This window comes from Monodon monoceros, unplaced genomic scaffold, assembly GCF_005190385.1.
Source record: "Monodon monoceros isolate NGI ecotype Baffin Bay Population unplaced genomic scaffold, NGI_Narwhal_1 Super_Scaffold_18, whole genome shotgun sequence".
Classification (NCBI taxonomy): Eukaryota; Metazoa; Chordata; class Mammalia; order Artiodactyla; family Monodontidae; genus Monodon; species Monodon monoceros.
The window spans coordinates 170,653,085-170,666,326 of record NW_021703774.1 but is presented as its reverse complement, the minus strand read 5'-3'; positions in this window follow the sequence as shown (position 1 = coordinate 170,666,326).

Here is a 13,242-nt window from a genome sequence, read left to right as displayed (position 1 = left end):
GAGAGAGGGAGAGAGAGAGAGAGAGAGGGAGAGAGGGAGAGAGAGAGGGAGAGAGAGAGAGAGAGAGAGAGAGAGAGAGAGAGAGAGAGAGATTTATTTTATGGACCCAGTGTGTGGGGTGAGCTGAGATATTGGGAACCAGAATGCTAATGGCAAAGGCCACCTGAGTTGGGGAAGGAGGTGGCGATATGGTCCACAGACATTGGTGATGGTTCCTGGGCTTGCTTTGGCCCCCCCCTCTGCTGGATCACCCATATCTGACCCCTGAGGAAGCACAGTGACAGGTCTTGGGTATTTCCATGGAAGGCCTGTCTCCAGCAGCCAGAGGGGTCACATGGTAGTGGACAGACCATCTGGGCTCCTGCCTCCTTGGGGAAAGTCACTCAGACAGATGAAACTCTCCTATTTTTAAATAAATCCAGAGTTAGCCTTTCTGTATTCTTTCCCTAATCAGCAGTTTCTGGTGCTTTTCTATCAAGAAGAACATTCTTTTGGCTAACCTGAATCCCTCATGTCATGATTTAAGCGCCTTTAATCTGCTTACCACAGTTTTATTGATAGAAGAGCAGAAATCTCTTTGAACACAAGGTTTTTATTTCCTCAATCATAAAATGCATAATGGAGTGGTGAAGAGTCCAGATTCCAAAGCAGGATGCTCCTCTTAGCTGTGGGACCTTGGGTAAATTACCTCTCCTTTTCCCTATCCATAAAATGGGGATAAAATTAGTAGTTCTGAGGATTAAGAGAGATCATGAACACAAGTCTGCCAATATAGTGATCAACAGCATTACTTATGCTTATACTCACTGTAGAAAATTGGGATTGTTTCACTTATCCCTGTAGTACTGAGGATAATTCTTGGCATCTAGTAAGGTCTCAACAGTTGTGGAATCAATATTCCAAAAGACCCATGATCTCTGCCTCTGTGCTCCACAGTACATGTCAAAGCTCCTAACTGGCCAAGGCTTTATACTCCTGAAGGTAATATAACACTTTCTTCATCTGTCTTAATCCATAACCCTATATGCTAGGGCTGTAACTGGCCCCTACTAAACATGTTTCATATTTTAAAATAAGGTGATGTATTAGTTTTCTAGAGCTGCTGTAACAAATTACCGTAAACGTGGTGGCTTAAAACAGCAGAAATGTATTGTCTCCTAGTTCTGGAGGTCAGAAGTCCGAAATCCACGTGTCCACAGGGCAGTGTTCTTTTCTGAGGCTCCAGGGGAGCATCTGTTCCTGGCCTCTTCCAGCTTTTGGTGGCTCCAGGCATTTCTTGGCTTGTGGTTGCATCACTCCAACCTCTGCCTCTGCGGTCACATTGCCTCTTTCTCCTCTGTGTGTATGTGTCAAGAATCCCGCTGCCTCTCATAAGGACACTTGTGATGGTATTTATTACTTACCTAGGTAATCCAGGATAATCTTCTTCATCTCAAGATCCTTAACTTTACACCTGCAAAGACCACTTTCCCATATCAGGTACCATTGACAGGTTCCCGGGACTAAGGACTGATTTCTTTGGGCGGCCCTTATTGTGCTTCCTACAGGCAGGGAGTGGAAAGAGCAAAGGACTATGGCAATGTCAGGTGATTGAAAGCTGTCCTGCTTGGGGAAGGAGGGCGGCTGGGACATTTTCTGCAAGATGGAACCTTCCTGTACTGAAATCCAGTGTTGGCTTTTCAAGCCTTACCCCCCAAACCTCTCTGTTGCCTTTGACATCATGGAATATTTCTTCTTTTTGGAACCAACCTGTTTCCTGTTTCAGTGCTACCTCCCATGGTCTCCTGGTTTCCCTTCTACATCTCTGGAAGCATCTTCTCAGAAGCTCTGCTGCCTCCTGTTCGTTAGGCTGCTGTTTTTGGAAATGAAGGTGTGGCTCAACGTTCTGCCCAAGGCCCCTTCCCATTTCACAGATGGAAAATGGAGGCTGAGAGAGCTAAGAGGTTGCCCAAGGTCACTCAAGCAGCAAAAGGCAAAATCAAGATTGGACTTGATGCGTGACTCAGATGTCCTAGCTCTTTAGTGATACGTGCGCTGCCTCTCTGGTTTAATGTGTCCCAGTACCTAGCATGTACTAGATGTTCAATAAATATTTTAGTAAATGCTGAATAAGAACTCAAACCCAGCTCTTCTGGATCTAATCTATTATTTATTTCAGCCAACATTTTAGTAAAGACATCATTTTCTTCCCCGCAAAGGGAGTAGCTGTCCCAGAAATTGCAGTTCCTCTCAAGATTTGTATTTTCAGCAGCTCTAATTTTTATGTCCAGGGACTACACTTAATTACTGCAAAACATCTGCCCGCACAAAATGCCGTTTTGTTCCTGAATCATTCCCAAGGACTCCCCGTGAGCTCTTGTACTTGGAGATACAATTTCTGCAGAGGCCCTGGGCCAGCAGCAATGCCTCCTGTTTAAATGGCAGCAGGAGAGATTCAAGGACAACTTGCTTTGAAAACCATTACTAATAAGATCACCCAGGGCTTAAAAAAAAGATAAGACTCTAAGCAACAGGCAGTGGTCCTTATCAAACATTTAATAACCTCTGCATGGCTTTTCATGAGCATCTCTGTTTGAGGAGGCATTTTTTTGGGTGGGATTTTTTCCAAGCCCTTGCATGGAGTTTCATAATGATGATCATAATAGCTCTCACTTACCAAGCCCTTTCCCCGTGCTAGGCAGGATGCTAAGCACTCCTTGAACTGCATCATTTTCCAACCTCACAGTGTCCTACAAGGCATGGACTGTTACCATCTCTACTTTACAGGCAAGGACTCTAGGTCACCAAGAAGTTGACCCAGTTGGTAGGTGGGAACAGGATCTAAACCCACATGGGCTGACCCCAGAGCCCGCTTCAGCCTCCAGCCTCTAAGGTCAAAGGCATTCAGGGAGCTGCTGCCCCAAATGCAGCCAAGACAACACTCAGTTGCAGGTTTGGGAGAACTCCTCCTGCAGCCTTTCACTGCAAGACTGGGTTTGACATTAGCACGGTCTTCCTGGCTAAGATTTCGAGGCGCTGGGACCAGGTAAGGTCCACAAGCCTTTGAGTGGCCCACAGGGGCCTTGCTGGTCTCATCCCTGCCTTGCTGTTCAGCCTCGTTTTACACATCTCCTCCCTCCACCCCCCACCCTGTGGCTGAGCTCCTTGAGCACCTATCTCTCCCAGGCCTCTGACTTTGCTCTTCCATGTGCCTTTGCCTTGTTGGGGCTGCCCTTCCTCCACCCTTGGGCTGAGTCAGGTACCAAGACCTTCTCCCTGTCCTCCCAGTGGCCTTGTACGGTGCCATCAGGATGTCCTTTATGTCTTCCTGACCTCCCGGCCAGGGCAGTGCCCTCCAAGGTCACCTCTCCTGGCATCCTGCATTGCTCCCCTGCAGTGCTTACAGCTGACATTTTGCACCTGTCTCTGGGATTTGATTGTTGCTCCTACCAGACTGTAAGATCTGGAAGGCTATTAATTGTGTCTGGTTTTGGTTTTGTTTGTTTATTTTTTATAGTCAATCCCCAGGCCTCAGCACACTACCGGGCCCATAGTTCAAATTCAAGGTATTTTTTGAATGAGTGAATTGTCCACTTTCTTGTTGGTTTCCTCAATAGACCGGCATGAAGTTGTTGGCCTGTTCATACTGGTCTATTGGTGCTAATAAAGGTACAGTATACAAAGGTGGGGGCAGGATGGAAAGAAACCACATGGGGTAGGGCAGTACTGTGGGCTAGTGTCAGAGGGGAGGTATTAGAACCCCCGGGCCTGAGCGGCCAGGGGAGGGAGGGGCTGCTAGAGCATGGAGAGGGCTGCCTGGCAGGAGCTGGGGCCAGCCCCTGGCCACCTGCAGGAGAGAGCAGAGGAATGAGGACCCTACCTCACCCATCTCTTGTTCTCTGTCCTCTTGACTCAATTCCCATTGGCTAAGCCCACCAAGCAGCCATAGAACAAGGGAGCCCACTGATGCAGTTGGCACAGGCCTACCTCCCGGGGTACATCAGGGGTGAAGTGTCTATCCAGAACTGTGTTATATCGATGTGGGAAGGAATGAATGGCCTTCCCAAGAGATGTGACGGTGTTGTGGTTCTCTGGGAACTGGAATTGAAGGAGAAGATAGAACTGGATGTTGCTGGTTTTATTGAGAAGACCTTGCCTGGGCTCCATAGGATTTCTCTTAGTTTCAGCCTTTCATGCTAATACCCAGCCCTGTATGAACCATAACATGTTGAATTAGCAGGCTATAAACTAGCATTGTTGAGCAGAGAGGAGGGAATATGGTGGTGTGGACAGATCAGCCCCATTTGAGTATGCATCCTGGGTCCAGGAGAGGCAGTATTGCATAATGGTTAGAGCATGGGACTAGGAGCTTGGTGGCTCAGGTTCAAATCCTGGGTCTACCACTTCAGAGCTGTGTGCCTTGACTTTTTTATCTGTGAAATGGGGATAATGGTATATGAGGATGTGATGAGCTAATACATACAAAGCATTTAGAAGCATGCCTGGCACATAACATAGGTGAGTGACCACACTTCCTGGTGAGCTCTGGACAGCCCTGAAGTATGCCTGTAATCCTGGCATAATTATTGTATCCCTTCACTCCCAAAGAGGTTCTGATCTGGAGATAACTCATATGACCTTACACACGATAAGATGTTATTAATGCCGAATGTTCAGCCAAGCTACTTAACTGCCCTGAGTCTTAGCTCAGAAATGAACATAACAATAATACCAGTTTTGCTGGACTGATTCGGGGATGATGGGATGATGCAGGATGGCTAGTGTATGGTTGGTCTCAATTATGGTGATGCCGTCTGTGGTTCAGGCTCTGAGTCCAGGTAAGCCATGTGGACTTGCATGGGCCCCCTGACGCCCTTACCATCCAGTCTGCATTCATACAAACCTTTAAAGTGAATGCATTATGAAGAATATGATGCCCCTAGGGCTTCCCTGGTGGCGCAGTGGTTGAGAGTCCGCCTGCCGATGCAGGGGACGCGGGTTCGTGCCCCGGTCCGGGAAGATCCCGCATGCCGCGGAGCGGCTGGGCCCGTGAGCCATGGCCGCTGAGCCTGCGCGTCCGGAGCCTGTGCTCCGCAACGGGAGAGGCCGCAACAGTGAGAGGCCCGCGTACCGCAAAAAAAAAAAAAAAAAAAAAAAAAAAAAGAATATGATGCCCCAAACCCTCAGACCTCCTGGGAGGAAGGCATGACCCATGGCTCTGTTGGCTATCTTGCCTTGGGCAGCTCTGCTGTTTATTCTCAGCAAGGCAGTTTTGGTGATTGTTTCCCAGGGAAACCTTGAACCAGGTCAGGCCTGTCAGCTGTAAGTAAGGGTGGTGTGTTAACCCAGATTCCTGCAGACCTATGGGAGCTGCTGATTGTTTGAGGACTGTTTGATGTGTCATCTTCTTTCCGGCAGCTCCTTGTTTGAATGAGAAAAAGGGATTCAGGGCTCCTTACAGCTCCTGACTTTTTTTTTTTTTTTTTTTTCCTCCTGACCTGCCTTCTTGTGCTGCAGATACCTGGTGCTGGACTTTTCAGTGGAAAGACAGAACGGACAGCACCAAGCTGGGGCGGTGTCTTCAGGAACAGATATAAATCTGTAGGTTCCTTTCTGGGGCAGAACCTTCAGTTCAGAGCACTTTATTTTATAAAGCCAGCCTCTGGACCACAGTACAGAGATGATGTCCCAATTTTATTGCTTTGACCATGACCCTGAAAAATCTCTCCGCTCCATCATCATGGAAAGCTCCCCATGTTGGAAGGTCACTGGCCAGCCTATAAGCACAGATCAAATACCAGTAGTGCCAGCTGGACCACACCTGTGGTGGGTGACTTTGGGGATATCACTTTCCGTCTGTGGGCCTCCACTTCTTCATCTTTTAAATGAGGAAATTGAATGAACTAAGGTGATTTTGACTTCCCTCCTAATTATATAATTCTTTTATTCCTAAGATATAGGGAAATAAATTTCTAGCTCAACACAAAGGGCTTTCCAATAGGCAAGACTGCCCAACAGACAGTGGAGCAGCCTGTCTCAGGAGTAGTGAGAGGTTGGAGGCATTCAAGCAGAACAGTCTGAAGGGGAGACTATAGAAAGTCTTCCTGACTTCAGTGGGCAATTGGTCTGGGTGGCTCAGAGCTGCCATGATTCTTCCTGGGACTATCTCATTTCTCTTCTCTCACAACCTCATGTGCTGGGGTGGGTTTTCAGTTCATGGAGGAATTATGGCTACTCCTAGGGGCCTTGCTAGAATGGTCTAAATTGACACTTAGCTCTTAGAATCTGGAGAGATTTTTTTGGCCAGCAGAGTACTTAGTGCTGTAAAAGTCAAGCTTGGATCCAGGCCAAACCTGACTATGGGAGAGGGTTAGTTTTGCAAAGACTTCAGAAAGTGACTCAGTTTTATTTTCACCTCAACATCAGGTGATGATTTGTCTGAGCAGAGAATTCCTGATCCCAAATAAATTTCCTGCAGAAATTAATCCTTTTTCTTCCAGTGTTTGGTCTTGCCAACGACAAGCCTGATCTCAATTTGATTTTTCATTCCTACGTTGATAATCTTTTTTTCTTTTCTGGAATCTTTTAGGGTTCTCTTTATTCTGTTATGAAAGTTCACTATTGTATTTCTAATTGTGGGTCTATTTTCATGAACTTGGTGGGGGGCGGATTCACATCTTCCTCTTATCTCCTATTTCCTCTCTTACATCCCGATTGTTCTTTAATTGTTCTCAAGTCCCGGTTACATCTGTGTTGAACAATAGGGTAGCCACCAGACACATACGGCTGTTAATCATTTGAGGTGTGATTAGTCTGAACTGAGACATGCTTTAAGCTTAAAATACACTTCAGGTTTTGAAGATTTATTTATTTTTCTTAATTTATTTTTATTTATTTTTTAACGTCTTTATTGGAGTATAATTGCTTTACAGTGTTGTGTTAGTTTCTGCTGTATAACAAAGGGAATCAGTTACATGTATACATATATCCCCATATCCCCTCCCTCTTGCATCTCCCTCCCACCCTCCCTATCCCACCCCTCTAGGTGGTCACAAAGCACCGAGCTGATCTCCCTGTGCTATGTGGCTGCTTCCCACTAGCTATCTATTTTACATTTGGTAGTGTATATATGTCCATGCCACTCTCTCACTTCATCCCAGCTTATCCTTCCCCTTCTGCCTGTCCTCAAGTCCATTTTCTATGTCTGTGTCTTTATTCCTGACCTGCCCCTAGGTTCTTCAGAACCATTTGTTATTTTTTTTAAGATTTCATATATATGTGTTAGCATACGGTATTTGTTTTTCTCTTTCTGACTTACTTCACTCTGTATGACTGACTCTAGGTCCATCCACCTTGCTACAAATAACTCAATTTCGTTTCTTTTTATGGCTGAGTAATATTCCACTGTATATATGTGCCATATCTTCTTTATCCATTCATCTGTCGATGGACACTTCCGTGTCCTGGCTATTGTAAATAGAGCTGCAATGAACATTGTGGTACATGACTCTTTTTGAATTATGGTTTTCTCAGGGTATATGCCCAGTAGTGGGATTGCTGGATCATATGGTAGTTCTATTTGTAGTTTTTTAAGGAACCTCCATACTGTTCTCCACAGTAGCTGTATCAATTTACATTCCCACCAACAGTGCAAGAGGGTTCCCTTTTCTCCACACCCTCTCCAGCATTTATTGTTTGTAGATTTTCTGACGATGGCCATTCTGACCGGTGTGAGGTGATACCTCATTGTAGTTTTGATTTGCATTTCTCTAATGATTAGTGATGTTGAACATCCTTTCATGTGTCTGTTGGCCATCTGTATATCTTCTTTGGAGAAATGTCTATTTAGGTCTCTGCCCATTTTTGGATTGGGTTGTTTGTTTTTTTGATATTGAGCTGCATGTGCTGCTTGTATATTTTGGAGAATAATCTGTTGTCAGTTGCTTCATTAGCAAATATTTTCTCCCATTCTGAGGGCTGTCTTTTCGTCTTGTTTACGGTTTCCTTTGCTGTGCAAAAGCTTTGAAGTTTCATTAGGTCCCATTTGTTTGTTTTTATTTCCATTTATCCAGGAGGTGGGTCAAAAAGGATTTTGCTGTGATTTATGTCATGGAGTGTTCTGCCTGTGTTTTCCTCTAAGAGTTTTATAGTGTCTGGCCTTACATTTAGGTCTTTAATCCATTTGGAGTTTATTTTTGTGTATGGTGTTAGGGAGTGTTCTAATTTCATTCTTTTACATGCAGCTGTTGAGTTTTCCCAGCACCACTTATTGAAGAGGCTGTCTTTTATCCATTGTATATTCTTGCCTCCTTTATCAAAGATAAGGTTACTATATGTGTGTGGGTTTATCTCTGGGCTTTCTATCTTGTTCCATTGACCTATATTTCTGTTTTTGTGCCAGTACCATACTGTCTTGATTACTGTAGCTTTGTAATATAGTCTGAAGTCGGGGAGCCTGATCCCTCCAGCTCTGTTTTTCTTTCTCAAGATTGCTTTGGCTATTTGGGGTCTTTTGTTTTGCCATACAAATTGTGAAACTTTTTGTTCTTGTTCTGTGAAAAATGCCAGTGGTGGTTTGATAGGGATTGCATTGAATCTGTAGATTGCTTTGGGTAGTATAGGCATTTTCACAATATTGATTCTTCCAATCCAAGAACATGGTATATCTCTCCATCTATTTGTATCATCTTTAATTTCTTTCATCAGTGTCTTATAGTTTTCTGCATACAGGTCTTTTGTCTCCTTAGGTAGGTTTATTCCTAGGTATTTTATTCTTCATGTTGCAGTGGTAAATGGGAGTGTTTCCTTAATTTCTCTTTCAGATTTTTCATCATTAGTGTATAAGAATGCCAGAGATTTCTGTGCATTAATTTTGTATCCTGCTACTTTACAAAATTCATTGATTAGCTCTAGTAGTTTTCTGGTAGTGTCTTTCAGATTTTCTATGTATAGTATCTTGTCATCTGCAAACAATGACAGTTTTACTTCTTCTTTTCCAGTTTTGATTCCTTTTATTTCTTTTTCTTCTCTGATTGCTGCGGCTAAAACTTCCAAAACTAAGTTGAATTATAGTGGTGATAGTGGGCAACCTTGTCTTTTTCCTGATCTTAGAGGAAATGGTTTCAGTTTTTCACCATTTAGAACGATGCTGGCTGTGGGTTTGTCATATATGGCCTTTATTATGTTGAAGTAAGTTCCCTCTATGTATACTTTCTTGAGGGTTTTTATCATAAATTGGTGTTGTATTTTTTTGAAAGCTTTTTCTGCATCTATTGAGAAGAGCATATGGTTTTTCTCCTTCAATTTGTTAATATGGTTTAGCACATTGATTGATTTGCATATACTGAAGAATCTTTGCATTCCTGGGATAAACCCCACTTGATCACAGTGTATGATCCTTTTAATATGCTTTTGGATTCTGTTTGCTAGTATTTTGTTGAGGATTTTTGCATCTATGCTCAGCAGTGATATTGGCCTGTAGTTTTCTTTTTTTGTGGCATCTCTGTCTGGTTTTGGTATCAGGGTGATTATGGCCTTGTGGAATGCATTTGGGAGTGTTCCTCCCTCTGCTATATTTTGGGAGAGTTTGAGAAGGTTAGGTGTTAGTTCTTCTCTAAATGTTTGATAGAATTCGCCTGTGAAGCCATCTGGTCCTGGGCTTTTGTTTGTTGGAAGATTTTTAATCAGAGTTTCAATTTCAGTGCTTGTGATTGGCCTGTTCATGTTTTCTATTTCTTCCTGGTTCAGTTTTGGAAGGTTGTGCTTTCCTACGAATTTGTCCATTTCTTCCAGGTTGCCCATTTTATTGGCATAGAGTTGCTCGTAGTAATCTCTCATGATCCTTTGTATTTCTGCAGTGCTAGTTATTACTTTTCCTTTCTCATTTCTAATTCTATTGATTTGAGTCTTCTCCCTTTTTTTCTTGATAAGTCTGGCTAATGGTTTATCAACTTTGTTTATCTTTTCAAAGAACCAGCTTTTAGTTTTATTGATCTTTGCTACTGTTTACTTCATTTCTTTTCCATTTATTTCTGATCTGACCTTTATGATTTCTTTCCTTCTGCTAACTTTGGGGTTTTTTTCGTTCATCTTTCTGTAATTGCTTTAGGTGTAAGGTTAGGCTGTTTATTTGAGATGTTTCTTGTTTCTTGAGGTAGGATTGTGTTGCTATAAACTTTCCTCTTAGAACTGCTTTTGCTGCATCCCATAGGTTTTGGGTCATCATGTTTTCATTGTCATTTGTGTCTAAGTATTTTTTGATTTCCTCTTTGATTTCTTCAGTGATCTCTTGGTTATTTAGTAGTGTATTGTTTAGCCTCCATGTGTTTGTATTTTTTACAGTTTTTTTCCTGTAATTGATATCTAGTCTCATAGCACTGTGGTCAGAAAAGATACTTGATACAATCTCAATTTTCTTAAATTTACCAAGGCTTGACTTGTGACCCAAAATATGATCTATCCTGGAGAATGTTCCATGAGCACTTGAGAAGAAAGTGTATTCTGTTGTTTTTGTATGGAATGTTCTATAAATATCAATTAAGTCCATCTTGTTTAATGTGTCATTTAACGCTTGTGTTTCCTTATTTATTTTCATTTTGGATGATCTGTCCATGGGTGAAAGTGGGGTGTTATAGTCCCCTACTATTTTTGTGTTACTGGTGATTTCCCCTTTTATGGCTGTTAGCATTTGCCTTATGTATTGAGGTGCTCCTATGTTGGGTGCATAAATATTTACAATTGTTATATCTTCTTCTTGGATTGATCCCTTGATCATTAATCAGTGTCCTTCTTTTTCTCTTGTAATAGTCTTTATTTTAAAGTTTATTTTGTCTGATATGAGAATTGCTACGCCAGCTTTCTTTTGATTTCCATTTGCATGGAATATCTTTTTCCATCCCCTCACTTTCAGTCTGTATGTGGGTATGAAGTGGGTCTCTTGTAGACAGCATATATATGGGTCTTGTTTTTGTATCCATTCAGCCACTCTGTGTCTTTTGGTTGGAGCATTTAATCCATTTACTTTTAAGGTAATTATTGATGTGTGTGTTCCTATTACCATTTTCTTAATTGTTTTGGGTTTGTTTTTGTAGATCTTTTCTATCTCTTGTGTTTCATGCCTAGAGAAGTTCCTTTAGCATTTGTTGTAAAGCTGGTTTGGTGGTGCTGAATTCTCTTAGCTTTTGCTTGTCTGTAAAGCTTTTAATTTCTCCATTGAATCTGAATGAGATCCTTGCTGGGTAGAGTAATCTTGGTTGTAGTTTTTCCCTTCATCATTTTAAATAAGTCTTGCCACTCCCTTCTGGCTTGCAGAGTTTCTGTTGAAAGATCAGCTGTTAACCTTATGGGGTTTCCCTTGTATGTTATTTGTTGCTTTTCCCTTGCTGCTTTTAATATTTTTTCTTTGAATTTAAGTTTTGATAGTTTAATTAATATATGTCTTGGCCTGTCTCTCCTTGGATTTATCCTGTATCGGACTGTCTGCGCTTACTAGACTTGATTGACTATTTCCTTTCCCATGTTAGGGAAGTTTACAACTATAATCTCTTCAAATATTTTCTCAGACCCTTTCTGTTTCTCTTCTTCTTATGGGACCCCCATAATTCGAATGTTGATGTGTTTAATGTTGTCCCAGAAGTCTCTGAGACTGTACTTAGTTCTTTTCATTCTTTTTTCTTTATTCTGCTCTGCAGTAGTTATTTCTACTATTTTATCTTCCAGGTCACTTACCTGTTTTTCTGCCTCAGTTATTCTGCTATTGATTCCTTCTAGAGAATTTTAACTTTCATTTATTGTGTTGTTCATCATTGTTTGTTTGCTCTTTTGTTCTTCTGGGTCCTTGTTAAGCGTTTCTTGTATTTTCTCCATTTTAATTGTGAGATTTTGGATCATCTTTACTATCATTACTCTGAATTCTTTTTCAGGTAAACTGCCTATTTTCTCTTCATTTGTTTGGTCTGGTGAGTTTTTACCTTGCTCCTTCATCTGCTGCATATTTCTGTTTTCTCATTTTGTTTAACTTATTATGTTAGGGGTCTCCTTTTCACAGGCTGCAGGTTCGTAGTTCCTGTTATTTTTGGTGTCTGCCTCCTGTGGGTGAGGTTGTTTCAGTGGCTTGTGTATGCTTCCTGGTGGAAGAGACTGGGCCCTGAATTCTGGTGGGTGGGGCTGTATCTTGTCCTTCTGGTGGGCAGGGCCCCATCCAGTGGTGTGTTTTGGAGTGTCTGTGAAGTTAATATGACTTTAGGCAGCCTTTCTGCTAATGGGTGGGGTTGTGTTCCTGTCCTGCTAGCTGTTTGGCATGGTGCTTCCAGCACTGGAGCTTGCTGGCCATTGGGTGTAGCTGGGTCTTAGTGTTGAGACGGAGCTCTCTGGGAGAGCTCTTGCCGATTGATATTATGTGGGGCTGGGATGTTTCTGGTGGTCCAATGTCCTGGACTCAGCCCTTCCACGTCGGAGCCTCAGACCCAACACCCAGCCAGAGGACCAAGACCCTGCCAGCCACACAGCTCAGAAGCAAAGGAAAAAAGGTGAAAAAACATAACAGAACAAAAACAAAAACAAAAAAATGGACAGACGGAACTCTAGGACAAATGGTAAACGCAAACCTATATAGACAAAATCACACAAAAAAGCATACACATACACACTCACAAAAGGAGAAAAAGCAAAAAATATATATATATAAAGAAGAGAGCAACCAAACCAATAAACAAATCCACCAATGATAATAAGCTCTAAATACTAAACTAAGATAAACATAAAACCAGAAACAAACTAGACACAGAAAGCAAACCCCAAGTCTACTGTTGCTCCCAAAGTCCACTGCCTCAATTTTGGGAACATTCGTTGTCTATTGAGATATTCTTCAGATGTAGGGTTTATCAAGTTGATAGTGAGGATTTAATCCGCCGCTTCTGAGGCTGCACAGAGAAATTTCCCTTTCTCTTCTTTGTCCGCAGAGCTCCTGGGGTTCAGCTTTGGTTTTGGCCCCGCCTCTGCGTGTAGGCCGCCCTCAGGAATGTGTCCCCCCAGAAAGGAGGGGGTTAAAGCAGTGGCTGATTAGGGCTCTCTTGCTCTCTCAGGCTGGGAGAGGGAGGGGTACGGTAGTCATAATTGGAATACAGGGTGAACCTGAGGTTGCAGAGGCCGGCACGACATTGCAACAGCCTGAGGCATGCTGTGTGTTCTCCTGGGGAAATTGTCCCTGGGTCATGGGACCCTGGCAGTGACGGGCTGCACAGGCTCCTGGGGTGTGTGTGGGTA